Here is a 13,825-nt window from a genome sequence, read left to right as displayed (position 1 = left end):
TCCTGAATGTACAGATACAATATAGATACACTTTATATGTACAGTTACACCCTATAGATACTCATCTACTGATCCTGACTGACTGATCCTCAGCTTCAGCACACATCCCAGCTCACTGCAGAATCCAGGATTTTGTTTAGCAGTTCTCCCTACATCTCTGAAATCTTTGGTCATGGGTTCTAGTTCCTCCCAGAGTTGGAGGGAGCCCTTGAAATCCGTCACACACTTGAGGAACAAAGACCAAACTACAGCATATTCTTTGGATCTTAGAAGAACTTTTGCTAACCAGTAAATGCAATATAACTGTCTCCTTGCAATGCTCCTTTTGTTTAATTCAGTAGCAGCAATAATGGAGGTTACAGCCTTTGAGGTTAATTTTTTTTTTTCAGCTATTTATGAGCTTTACAAAATACTGAAGATCCTCTACCTTTCTCTGAAGGTCATGGGATTCCACATGAATATGGTGATAAATAGGTCAATGCATTAATCGGAAATAAGGATTGAGACTTCAAAATTTTTGAAGGAAATGTACAAAAAGAGCCCAAAACATCACAGTGCTAATGATGAAATTCATTACAGTAAAATGGCCAGTCTGCTTTTCTAAGATTTCCAGACCTTCTGAGATATTGCTGAATCTTAGCAACTTAACTAGCAACAGTCTGATATAAGTGATATGAGCAGGATTAAAAAGCCTTTTTGTTTCAAACAGACTGGAACATCACCTGGAAAAGTGACTCTTTGGTAATACAAGTCTACTGATGATTTTAATTTACTGCATATATTTTTAATGTGTATGTTTCAGTTCTCCACTTCCTCATTAATTTTATATCCTTTGTCATAGACTGGCTGGTACCACTGCAAGCAAGAAGAGAATCAGTTTTGCAGATTTTAACTGAAAGGCGGCTAGTAATAAAATACATGAACATCTTGAACAGGAATTAAAAAATGGCTTACACAATGGAGCCATTAAATTACAGAATTACTGAACATTACACATATTACAGAAATGTTGCTTATATTTTGCTTTACTGACATGGTCAATTACCAGCCTTGTTCGCTGTTAACACACACTTTTCAATTATCTGTTCAGATTTATCAGCATAACTGGATTTATGACACACATGTAGACACCTGTTTTATAAAACCAACCAACTGTGCCAAAACGACCATGCTGGAATCCTCTGGATCTCATCCAAGAGGAAATGCTTTGAAAGCGCACTGAACTGCCCTAGGAACCCTTCAGTTTTATAATGAGGACATCGGCAGCCAAAGTAGAAACTAATTTATGATTTGCTAATCTCCACATCAAAAAGACTAAAGAAAAAATGCTGTATTTTTATCATTTGGCCATTATTACACGTCAGGAAGACCAAGACTAATAATTCTCTTGTGAGAAGTGGCTGGTATCTTTGCTGTCAAACTGGTCCTCTTCTATGGAAACATTTAGGTTTTATTTATAACAGAGGAAAAAGTGAAAGGCAAAAGGATGAAAATGGAAAAAAAAATCCAAATTCTCATATGAATTCAAACAACACAAGGCTCTCCTGACAGAAGGGCTTTTTTTTCAACTGCTTATTTCCAAGTACCATTTCCAAGTACCATTTCAACTGCTTATTTCCAAGCCCACCATTATGGGCTACCTCCCCACCATTGTGGGGTATCTCTCACCCTTCCTTCTAGGGCCACTGCTGGGGGCCAAGGGGGATGCCCTCTGAGACACCTCAAGTATCACTGGGCATCAGCGTGCTGGCAGCTGAACCGTGGCATTAATTACATTCCCAAACAAGAGGCTGCAATCAATCAAAGGCACGCTTCATGATTCACATTTGGTGTTGAAAAACCCTCTCTGTCAGGAGTCTCGTGGGAGTAGTTAATGACAGTAACCCCTGGGGGATTCCACACATGCCACACCACCAGATTAAAGGATACTTCCAAAAGGTTTCTGTGACTCTGCCTACCAATATATTTGTCTTGATCATTGCCCACTTTGGAGCTGTTGTAAATGGGCTGGCCAGGATCTTTCCAAGAGAAACAGTACAATAAAATTAATCAAAGTTCAAAAACTGCATTCAGTTTGCTTTTACTTGTTCTGAAACCCTTCCAACTGGTAAAGTTTTGATCTAGGTCAACTCTGTGGTGACAGATGCCAATCCACCAGATAAATTTCAGGTCGTCTCCATCTCTGAAGTTCAGTTACTCCAGCTCTACAGCCAAGCTCTCACACTAACCCAGAAATTCCCTAAGAAATTTTCAGTGATTAAGAAGAGTGTGTACATGCCGAAGAGTTCATAGCATTGTCTCCTGGACAAACTAGTCAAAACAGCCCCTCTTCACATTTGTAACTTTAAATATTTCACTCATGTGGTACCATCACTTGTTCCAAGTCAGAATTGTTCAGACAGAGGAAGACAGGGAAATACAGTCTTATTATGGTGTGGTGCATTGGCCTTTACCACATATTCCAAATTCTTCAGGTAGTGTCAGAAAGGGATGCCAAGCACCCAGAAATTGTGTCAACAGTGTTGTTACACTGAAGACTGAGCAAATGTAGATTTCTCTGTAGAAGTTCATGAGCATGTAAATATATTTCCATTCCTATTAAATATGAAGATGTTTTGTTTACTTAGTGCTGAGCTGACCAATAGACCAATTCAGAATCAGAGCAAGACTGATTTCCAGAGGTCTTGAGAAAAAACACTTCAGTGGATGAGTATTTTGAGGTCTCTATGTATTGGTGGAATAACCCCAAGCCCAGGAGAAGTTCGGAATGAAGTGAAGACACCCTCGGGGTATAGCTATTGCAGCTATTGCAGCTAAAAATGAGACAAAAAGTAAGAGGAGTGGAAAAGGAGTTTTTGGATAAAGTATTGATGAAAGCATGTGTAAGGAATCTCCTCTAAATAATCCTAAAATAGGTTTCATGGTAGTATTTTTTTTTTTATTATTCCACCACATTAAGAAAATAAATCTCTCCTCATCCTCTTTCCTAAACATTTGTGAAGATCTTAGAGAGCAAACTTTGATACAAATAAACTGACCACGATAAAGAATGATTGTTACATATTAACCACTGAATAATCCACAGATAACACTGACATATATTTAATAATGATATGCTTCAACCTTAGGCAAATAACTCCAGATTTCCTTTTTTTTTTTTTTTTTAACAGAGCTCACAGAGGAAATCATTACTGATCTAGATAAATATTTCAAAGTTCAGTTCAGTTAAGAGCTTTACTTCAGTTTTAGACTTCAATTTGCTTTTAGCCTACTTTATCTTATTTCCCTCCATTCTCTTCCCTAGCAAGGCAGTATATCAAAATTCCATGTCCTTTTTAATACAATAATTAACTAAAAAATAGAAAAGAAAAAGATGAAAAAGGAAAAGAGAGAAAAAGGAGACCGCTATGGTGGTAAAAGAGAAAATAGGAGCAGGCTGCCTTTCACTACAAAGATTGTTTTGGAAAGCAACTCTACAAGAATGAAAGAGTACCATTATCAATAAATTTAGCAATGAATAATCACAGGTCTAAGCATTATCATTATCTGGTTGTGCTTGAGCTAACAAGTAGGAGCACAAAACATATCATTTTTGAATGGCACTGTCAAACAGTTTAAATAAAATATTTTCATGTGACTCTTCCTTTTAAGAGTTTTGTGGAAATTGAAGCTGGAAATTGAAGGATTTTCTTGTCAAGATATTTTCTCTGTTGTGTACATGCAGTAACTACACTTCAGTAGTTCTGCTAAGGACTTCCAAACCTGTCATTTGCTATAAAACTTCAACTGCAAATCTGTGAATTTCTCAAAATATCAAAATAAATAAGAAAACTGAAATCAAATACTTAGCAACTCCAAGGAGACCTTTTCCTATCCCATGCACCTTAGATGTCGTCATAGTGACAATATAATTATTGCTCATTTTGCACTTTTACACATGGAGGACTATGTCAGAAGCCAGACCCCTCACTCCCAACCTGTTTTCTGACATTCATAATCTTTATAACCAATGTAGTATCTTCAGGCTTCTTCAAGTACGGCATAGCAAAAATTACATTAATACCTATTAATCTAGGTAACTAAGTTCTGGTCACAACTAAGGCCTTATACACTTTCATAGAAATTTATATATTTTCATAGAAAACAGAAAATTTTAATAAAACTATCAAAAGTTCACTGGCAACAGAATTCTACAGCTATTTTTCTTTCATTTAAAAAATAATAATATTTTTCAGAAAATAACTAGATAACACTGTATTAATCTGCATTACTCAGTTAATTTGCTAAGGGCTATTCAGCTATTTGTGGTGTGCATCTTCATGGCTATCCAAGAGTCATGTACAATTTTGACACCTAGGAATGGTGAATCCACTCTCCAAGACAGTGGAAAAACAGCAAGATGTGCCACATATCCAACACCATCAGGAAAAGTTAATGTAATCATAGCAAGGTCAAATAAGTTCATGGTTCAAGCCTAAATGAAAAGCTGCAATTTAAACAGCCCTGATCTAGATGTGTGTTGAAGGTAATAAGTAAACACTGCTCCCTTTAACTGCTTAGGGCAAAAAGTATTATTGCATTTCCATTTAATCTCATTTGTAAATAAATCAGCCTTCAAAAAATTTATCTCGGTTTCAGCAAACTCAATTTGATTATCTTCCCAATAACAGTGAAAGCATTTTTGTCAGCTGCAAATGAAATGGCTAAAATCCAAATACTAAGTACTTCACTAAAATATTCAGGTTTTATATTCAATTACCTGGCAAGTATCTCAAGAGCAATAGTAGTCTATTTCTTGCTATGGGATGCAGAATAAGTAGATCTACATAACACTATACAAAATCACACATGTGTAATTGTTATTACATCTATCACAACGTGCCTTTCAGACCACTGTAAATTTTTAATGAAGTAATGAAAATGCTAGTAGAAGTACCAACAGATGACATAATGTAACATTACCCCACTGATGTATAATTTGAATGCTGTGCAACCAAAAGAAGTCTGTCATAACAACCCCACACAATACAGAACAGTCAAATGATTTATTCTTCCTGTCAAACAATTAACTCCTTCTTTTTTATTTCTGCAAGTGAGCATATAAATGTTATGCAACAAAATGACCTGGAATTCAAACTTGTACTGGAGCTCAAAATTCATAGCTAACATCCATAACAATCCAAACAATCTTCAGCTGTAGAATATAATAAGTAATTGGGGAAAAAAAAAATTAAAAGTCACATGCCCCAACAGAGGACAGAGTCTCTGTAATGTTTCCATTGGATTTATTTTAGTCTTGTTTGCCTTGCATAAAACAGCACAGTTTCAAAAGAAAACACCAGGAAACCTCTGAGCCTCAAGGACAAAAGCTGGAATCAAAAGTAAAAACAAAAGCAGTATTTTCAGATGTGCTTTTCAAGAACCGAGTTTGCTCTTTGTTTTACGTATAAGCTGCTGACCATGGGAAACACAGTTATTTTCAACTCTACTACTGCAGCAAACAGCTCTGGTTATTCCCTCTGAGGTGCTGCTGCCACACTGGGATGGTCTCTCCGTTCTCCTCAAAGTCATTCCTGACTCACCATCGTCATCTACCCACTGGTGGCAGAGGTTGCCTCCTCTAGTGCAGCCACTAGAGCTGCCTGTGAGCATTGTGGGACTCCTCAAGAGCAGGAGGATTCCAGTACCTCCTGCTCCCCAGCCTGCCTCACCAGGGATGAACTTCCCAGCTGCTCTGGGCACCAGGTACAGGAAGATCACACAAGGATGCTCCACCTGGGGGAAAGAGCCAGAGCACAACATGCCTTGGTTTCAGCCTGACCACCCAGGTGTACAGGAGACAAATCCAAGCCATATTCTAGCACCTAAGTCCAAAACACCCTGGTCATGGTTCCACCACAAAGTGTAATCACCTTGCTGTGGAAGATAATCACCTCTTAACATAGGGACCTCACAAAAGTTATGTAATAGTGACAAGAACCATTTCATTAAAAAATTAAGAATATGGGTGAACTTAAAATTAACTTGACTCTGAAAAGTAAAGAAATGCTGTGGTTTTGTTCTTCCTTTCCTTACACAAAATGGCTGTGTGCATGAAGGACTGTCACTACCAAAACAAAACATCTCTTATATGATCATGAGCAACAAAACTCTCTTGGCAGTATTTAATCAGTTCTAATAAGAAGATAAGAGTTTAAAAAAAAAAAAAAAAAAAAAAGACATCTCACTAAAAATCAAATTAAAAACCTACCTCAGGATCAACAGAAGTAGTGCCATCCCACTGAAGTTCATGGTTAGAGCTTCTAACTTAGCTATGACCTTTCCCAGTTCTTTCCAGCACTGAGTAACGTCCTGAATTTAGAAGCACTGATCTTCACTTCTGGTTCCCTGCTGCAATGTGGTTTTCTAGCAGAGAAGGAATCTTCAAATCGGAAGTATAGCACATAGACAATGCAGACTTCAAACAAAGCATCATTGTCACAATGAGGAGCCCGCCATAAATAATCTCATTATGGCAGTCATGAATGATCTGACTCATGAAGCGTCTGCAGCGATGTTTCAGGCTAAAGTCACTCGCTTTTACACAAAGCACACCTGGCTATTTCACACCCCTCCAGGAAATAGATGCTTAGGAATGCTCTTTGGTTTTATAAAAAGCCTCGAGACAGTACAGCCAGACTTAAGAGGAAATTAATTCTTCTATCACTATGTGTTTCTCTTCCCCTTCTTTGGGAAACAGGGAGACTCTTCCCTCACTTATTTTGCTTTACACATTAGGATAAGACACTTCAAATACTTCAGGATACAACCAGTGCAACCTCACATGGCCCTAAGTACCCAAAACTCAACTCGTACTGAGGAAGCCACGCTGGGTGGGCGGCACACACAGGTCACCTCCATCACCCAGCAGAGCACCTGCCACGGCCATCCCTGTGACACCACAGGCACTGAAACTCCCACCTGCCCGAGCAAGGCACCGGGACACAGCCACTCACACAGGGTGAGGCTTCACCGTGCCAAGTGGTCTCACGGGCCCTCGGAGCAATCCTGCTTCAAATAATGCTGGTGACACAGCGCTGCACATGTACCAAGCTGGATGAACCCTGCTGGGGTAAGATCAGTTTTCAGGGTTCTATCATCTTTAGAGGGGAAGCCATCGTTCTCAAGGATTAATACTAGAAAATAAACATCCAGTTACATAAATATTTACAGAAGGGAAAAAGAAAAGAAAAGAAGAAAAGAAAAGAAAAGAAAAGAAAAGAAAAGAAAAGAAAAGAAAAGAAAAGAAAAGAAAAGAAAAGAAAAGAAAAGAAAAGAAAAGAAAAGAAAAGAAAAGAAAAGAAAAGAAAAGAAAAGAAAAGAAAAGAAAGAAAGAAAAGAAAAGAAAAGAAAAGGAAAAAAAAAAAGGTGCAAGGAAGTCAAGCTACATCCTTTATAAAAAATAAACCAACTCAATTTAACTGCAAAACTCAACTTACCAAACCTTTGCCAGCCCCGGGCAGCCTGGGCAGGCTGCAGTCCAAAATGTGATAAAATTATAATTAAAAAATTAAAAAATAAAAATTGAAACTTATGAGAATACACAAGTGTTTCTTAATAAGGCAAATTAAGTTTCTTTATGAGGCTATTCCCAAGCTGAACACACATTTTAACTTGAAATAGAGGGAATGTTTTGTTAAAGCATTATGTAGATGTGAAGCTGCTTTTATGTAACTCAGTTTATCAGAGATACATGTTGTATCATGTTGTTAAAATATTATAGAGATAAAAGGATAATAATTGAAATATTTGCATACGATGTAGTACAAAGAAATAATGTATGTGAACAGACTATTTGTTGTCACATTAGCTTCAAGCAAATAAAGAAATAAGGGTTGATTTATTACTGTTTGTCTGGGGATGTAGGATGGTAAAATTCTACTGCCTGTAGTTTAAATAAAGGTCTAGAAAAGCAGGACAAATTAATGGTGCAACATGAGGTCTAAGTTTATTGAAATAATTAATGTATTTACCTTGTTTATTCATAGTATTTAAAGGACTGACTTCTAACTGGAATTTCTTACATCTGCACTTTAAAGGCAGTTGCATACTGTACCCTACGTACAATAACAAACCAATTGAATCTGTTGTTCTGCAAAACTTGGCAGCACCTCTGCCTCAGGAGCCTGGGCGCCCAGCCTGAGGTCCTACTGCTGCAGACACATCTCCCGGCGCTTTTCAGCTTGACTTTTGATCCCACTGTTATCACTGTGACCCTTTCAAGAATCTGACAACTCTGATCGTTATCTCCCAACCTCTACACTTTTATGAACTGAAGATGAGTTTGTAGACTCTCTCGTTGAAATGCTGGCCTTCCTCAGCTAAAACAATTTCCTGCCCTGTCTTGTGCCTCACTGCAGCAGGCAAGGTGAGCAAAGAGGAGAGGCAGAGAAAGGGGAAAAAAACTTCAGCATGCACATACGCATATATGGGTATATACACACATACTTGGGTATATAAACACATACAGTATACCTAAAATAAGGTTTACAAATATGGGATGCATCTCTAACTAGAAAATAAAGGTGGAGCCCTGAATCCACGGTCTCATCACTGCTTTGGCTAATGACTCCAAGTTTTGCTCCCTTTTTGTTGAAGCTCACTGGTAAATCCAATCCAACAGCTGTGGTTTGACTCCGGAGGTTGGTCGCACCCAAAAGAAATCTTGTGACAATTCTCTCTGTAGCACCTGATGTCCACCAAGGGCAGCAGGAAGGAGTGTGCCCACACCACTGCTGGGGTCAGTGCCAGGCAGCACATGAAATGACAGGGAAAAAATCATCATATACCTTCAGGCATATGCATAGTAGGATCACACTTGAGAGCACTTAAGAGATTTAAGAAATCACTTTTAAAATAGTTTCAAATTTGGTTTGGTTTTTTTTTTTTTCCAGAGATGGTAGGTAGATTAAAAGAGTGTTTATTTCAAGTGGTATAACTAAGGCGCTACAATTCCATGTATAGATACCCCCTAGGGAAAGAATTCCCTTCCGTAGTTGAAACCAATCTACTGTAAACAGATCAGATTAAACCAAAATGAGACATTCTCAATGCAGTATTAGACTGTCAGCATATTCCTTCCTTGGAATGGTACAGACCAACCACAGATAATAAAAGAAAAAGCAATTCTCAACTATGTATTTGTAACTATTTTCTCATTCCCTCCCAGTAATAACCTTCCATAAATGCCATGGAATTACAGCATTTTAGACTTCTTAAAAATAACAGGGGTGTTTCTGGGAAATAATAATACTCATGGAAGTATTAGCAGGCTATTGTTCCATTAATGTTTAACTTGAAAATGAAAAATTTCAGAATTTAAAACTTGTAAAAGTTTTGGTCTAAAGTTTCTCGATATCATGCTACCAAGAAAAAAAACCTGTACCCCCCACATAAAATTGCTGACATAGTCTTAAATCCCCAAAAGAAGTGAAAAATCCTGAACCTAAACTAAATAATAAAATTTCTAAAAATAAAATTATGCTGGGATTTCCTAACCTAAGTCATTATTTGTGCTAAAATTTGCAGTGTATTATGGTTGTTAAGAACTAAATTTTATTTGAGTGTAAAATTTTGGGACTTTCCTCATATGACCTTCCTGGCATACGGCCAAGGCTCAGCTCTTGATGACATTTAATCTGAACATAATCCCTGAAATCTCTGCTCCATTACTGGGTTGCATGGGAATGATTCCCTAACAACATACAGAGAACTGTGCTGTAAATTTTATTTTCAGCTCATGGCTGTTTCCCTTCCTTACCAGCTGTTGCAAATTATTTGTTTGGATAAAACTAAATAATCTATACCTTTTATTTGCTATAGAACCACGTAATATCTAAAACAGAAAACAAGTCCAACACTTCTCGTTTCAGTTGGTTTTCTACTGATGGCTACCATATTTTTAAGGGAGTAAACTCCAGAAAACAAATGAAGTTCAGCAGCTGATGAAAAGCCTGGGTGATGAGCTGCAGTGGCCCAAACACCCCCGTTGACTGTAAACAGGAGCAAGACCACACTGCAGCAGAGGGTTCCAGCTGAGGGTACTCACACTTGACTGCGGTCCGAATGAACAACTGCCTTTACAAAGGAAGAATACACTTAAAAGAGCTTTTTTTCGTATTCAAAGATGCCTCTGATGTCTGAAGCCAACTGTCTTTTTGTTATGAATGCTGTGAAAAATCACAGTATCCAAGATTTCCACATCTGTGATTTTTGGCACTTGTGCAAGGGTAGCAACTGAATAACTGATGTCCGAACCACACCAATGAAAATGAGGCAACACAGCAATCTGTCCCACAGGAAAGTGTAGAAAAGCCTCAAAAATCACAGCAACAAGGTAAGTGTGGATCTCTCTTTGTTTTCTCTGTGCTCAGGATTTCACCAGCATTTTGCCCCTGTATTCCCTGCAGGAAGAAGCTAGGTAGGCAAAGCAGCACTGACTTTAATCTTACTAACGCAGGTCCTAAAAGCAGTGAATCATACGGCAGTAAGAACTCCAGTATGGGATGCAGACCTACCCATTGACCTGCATACTTAGTTCAGTAACAGTCTAAGTGTCATTACAGTTCATGGGAGCTAACACCAGTCTGCCTACATTTGCTGTAGTCAAATTGCTGCCTGAAGCAAAGATTGGCTCTTATTGAGACTTCTTGTTTACTGAGTGATCCCAATATTGACCCCTTCCTATGAAAACTAAGAAAATAAGATGAACAAGAAAAATTAATTATTCCCTGAAAAGGAAAAAGACATAAAATTATAACAGATAAAGCCATTTTATGGGGTTTTTTTTTAACTCTAAATTTTCAGCAGAAAGCTTGCTTTGTACAGTGGGCTTTTCTCCCCGTACATTAAACCTTTCTCTGAAAGATTTTTCCTACTCAGAGTTGACGAAGTTACCAAGGACCATAATTCTGTGGGAAAAGAAAAAGTCCTCTCAAGCATGCATAAAGGTTTATTTCATTACCTGTAAGTTATTCCTAATGCTAATCTTTTTATACATGTAAACAAGTATCCTATTTCAAAGGTATTCCTTCAGGTTGGGGTGCAGAGGACCTCTCACCTCTCCTCTTTAAGAAAGCTGAACTCCAAGGAAAAATACGAACTACTTCTCCAGACCTTTGTTTCCTATAACAGAGTAGGCTTGATCCAATCAAGAGCCACTTAAATCAACGGGGAGCTGCTAATGCTTGGTTTAGGCCATGTAAGAGTGAAAAATCGAGAAACATGTTTTCACCTGGCCTCCAGCCAGGCACAATGCCACCACTAATGAATGGCTGCTATAACGAGACTTTTTGAAGGGTCATATGTGAGATGAATTAGTGAACACAATGCAAATCTCACATCCATCCCAAAGAGGGTCAAAAAAAAAAAAAAAAAAAAAAAAAAAAATCACTGCAGTTTATGATAAAGATGTTTAGGTGTTCTGATGCCAGCCTACTGCCAAAGGAATCCACCGACAGGGGAAGGGCAAGGTCTGTTTGCAATGCAGTCCTCCCCTGGGAGATGCATTTCACGGCTTCCAGCCAAAGCCTCCAAAACGCCTCCAGGGCAGCAGTTGGGCTGGAGCTGCCCCATCACGCCCTTCCACCGCAGCCGGATTTGCCTATTTTTGCAGCTGGCACCACCAAAGGCTACAGAAACTTGTAGTCAGCACAATCTCTTCCAGACTGACTTTTCAGTCTCTTCAGCTAATGAACACAGAGAGGAGTGCATAGACTGGCAACAACTGTAAACAGAGTTTACACAGGAGACCCTGCACCTCTCGCAGACTTTCTTTTTCCTAACAATTTCTGTGTGACTGTTACCGTCACAGCTCTCATTAGCCTCAAACCTGCCCACCACACCAGTTTGTAAAAGCACCGTTTCATTTACCACAACAAAATCCCTTTTGCTCAGTGTTTCTAACCCCCTTGATAAAGATGAAGAAACCTACACTGCTTAGTCCAATGACTCCAGTGGTTTCTTCCTTTGCTGCTCCAGTGGCACCAAGAAGAGGCTCAAGAGCTTAAATCTTGATGATAGAAACAGGCTCACTGTGCAGCTATTCCTGCCATTTTCAAGATAAAAACCCAAGTCTGTGCAGCCCATAGCTACTGTTGATGTACATCCTAGAAACATCACACCGTGTACGACCTAAATGAAAATATATTTGCAACAGTGAGTGTGGAAGACTGTGGTTTTAATAATATCTCCATTTGCAACTAAAAACTCAGACACTAAAAAATGAAGTCACAAAGAGAGCAATCAAGGTTTATAGAGAATATTTAATACAGAGGTCCACCTTATACAAAGAATTTTTGGAAAAACACATTCAGCCGAAGTATCAGCAATGCCCTGGAATTCAAAGATCCCTTACACAACAGCAAACTGCAGAGGGCTTCACAAACTAGAAATCCCACAGGGGAATGTAAACATTCCCTATTTTAATGTAAAGTGCAACAAACAAAGCCTAAAGAGTGAATTATAGGTGTGAAATTCAAAAAAAACCATGTGTACAAGCAAATGTAGCATCTGTATGTGCAATCATCATGACCCTGTGTGATAAGCAAACACATACATACCAGAACAGCAATTACTTATCTAACTTGCTGTTGTGGGCCTGTGACAACACTGGCTTTGTGAGCTACTGCCAAACCTCTGCATGCAAATATGCTGCTTGATGGAAGACCACTCTCTGGAAAGCTCACTCGGGTTCAGAGGGATTGGTTTTGTTGTGAACTAGCTTGACATAAAACTTAAGTTGCACCCCTACCTGACTCTTATTCAAAGATAAAGATCTTATCACTATGGAAGTGTTGCTGTAAGCTTGAGCAGATGGCCCACAGGGAGAAGGAGGAGGTGGCTTGATGTTTTTGTGGATAACAGCACCTAGTGATGCAATGAAGAAGCAAAAGTTTGTATTTCAGTATCTTTCGCAAATGCTAAGATCAGGAGAGACTGGTCCTAGTGTATAAAATACATCAGAATCCAGAGGCCTGGGGAGAAAGGCAAAGCCAGTTGCAATCCACTTCTTTACACTGTTTTCACCTGCAAACATGGTTACCTCTTCAATAATGCCTGTTGAGAACAGTCTCTCTCCCACGCCATCCTGCCACAGCTGTCATCTGGGAGTGTGCTAGTTGGCACGGACCAAAATCATGTCATGGAATGTGCTAGAAATTAAACAATATGGACAATCATAAGATACAAGTCCTGGCCCTGATTAATTTAGCCATGCAGACAAAGCAGTGGTGAAGCAAAGTGGAAGTGTAGTCTTTTAAGCCCATGGCTGCAGTTAAAATACAAACATCAGAAACAGGGTGGCACAGCAGCACCAAAGATAAGACTGCGAAGTTTAGCCCCGTAGCCACAACATGATCGTCTTAGTGCCATAAGAAAGCAGGAAACACAAATAACTTCTAAACACAAAGTCAAACTTTTCTCTGAAAATAAAGAGACCAGAAGATGAGTGCTACAATAGATATCAGGGCGCTGGCAAAGGCAAAGTGTGAAATGGATCCTTTCCAGTATTCAGTTTAGGAAGACAAACATTGTTTCACAAATTCACTGCAGCCCTGCTTATTTTCCAAGCTCCTAAACTCATGCCAAAGGGCCTGGACTTTCTGAACATCCTGTTCTGTTTCCTCCACTGCTAGACTTAGTCCTCCGTACTAAATGTCTTAATTTCAGAGCCCCCTTTTCTATAATTTTATTCCAAACTCCTCCCTCCGTAGCTTTTGTATTTTACCTCTGGGTAGGAGTAAAGACAAGCAGATTAATGAGAAGTCTGAACAGCACATTGAATTAC

The 13,825-nt window shown here is 38.8% G+C and overlaps 1 protein-coding gene across 3 annotated transcripts in view; it reads right to left on the bottom strand.

Moving 5' to 3' along the window:
* Nucleotides 1-13,825, bottom strand: part of THRB (thyroid hormone receptor beta) — a 156,759-nt gene that overhangs the window by 95,805 nt on the left and 47,129 nt on the right. Inside the window, exon 2 of one of the 3 annotated variants that reach the window (XM_040066839.2) lies at nt 13,082-13,190. The exons of the other annotated variants lie outside the window; for them this stretch is intronic. The gene's annotated coding sequence lies outside the window, so the exon portion shown is untranslated. The remainder of the gene's footprint in view (nt 1-13,081; nt 13,191-13,825) is intronic. 3 annotated transcript variants of the gene reach the window in all.

This window comes from Hirundo rustica, chromosome 1, assembly GCF_015227805.2.
Source record: "Hirundo rustica isolate bHirRus1 chromosome 1, bHirRus1.pri.v3, whole genome shotgun sequence".
In the NCBI taxonomy this organism is placed as follows: domain Eukaryota; kingdom Metazoa; phylum Chordata; class Aves; order Passeriformes; family Hirundinidae; genus Hirundo; species Hirundo rustica.
This window is presented reverse-complemented; position numbering and strand designations above follow the sequence as displayed.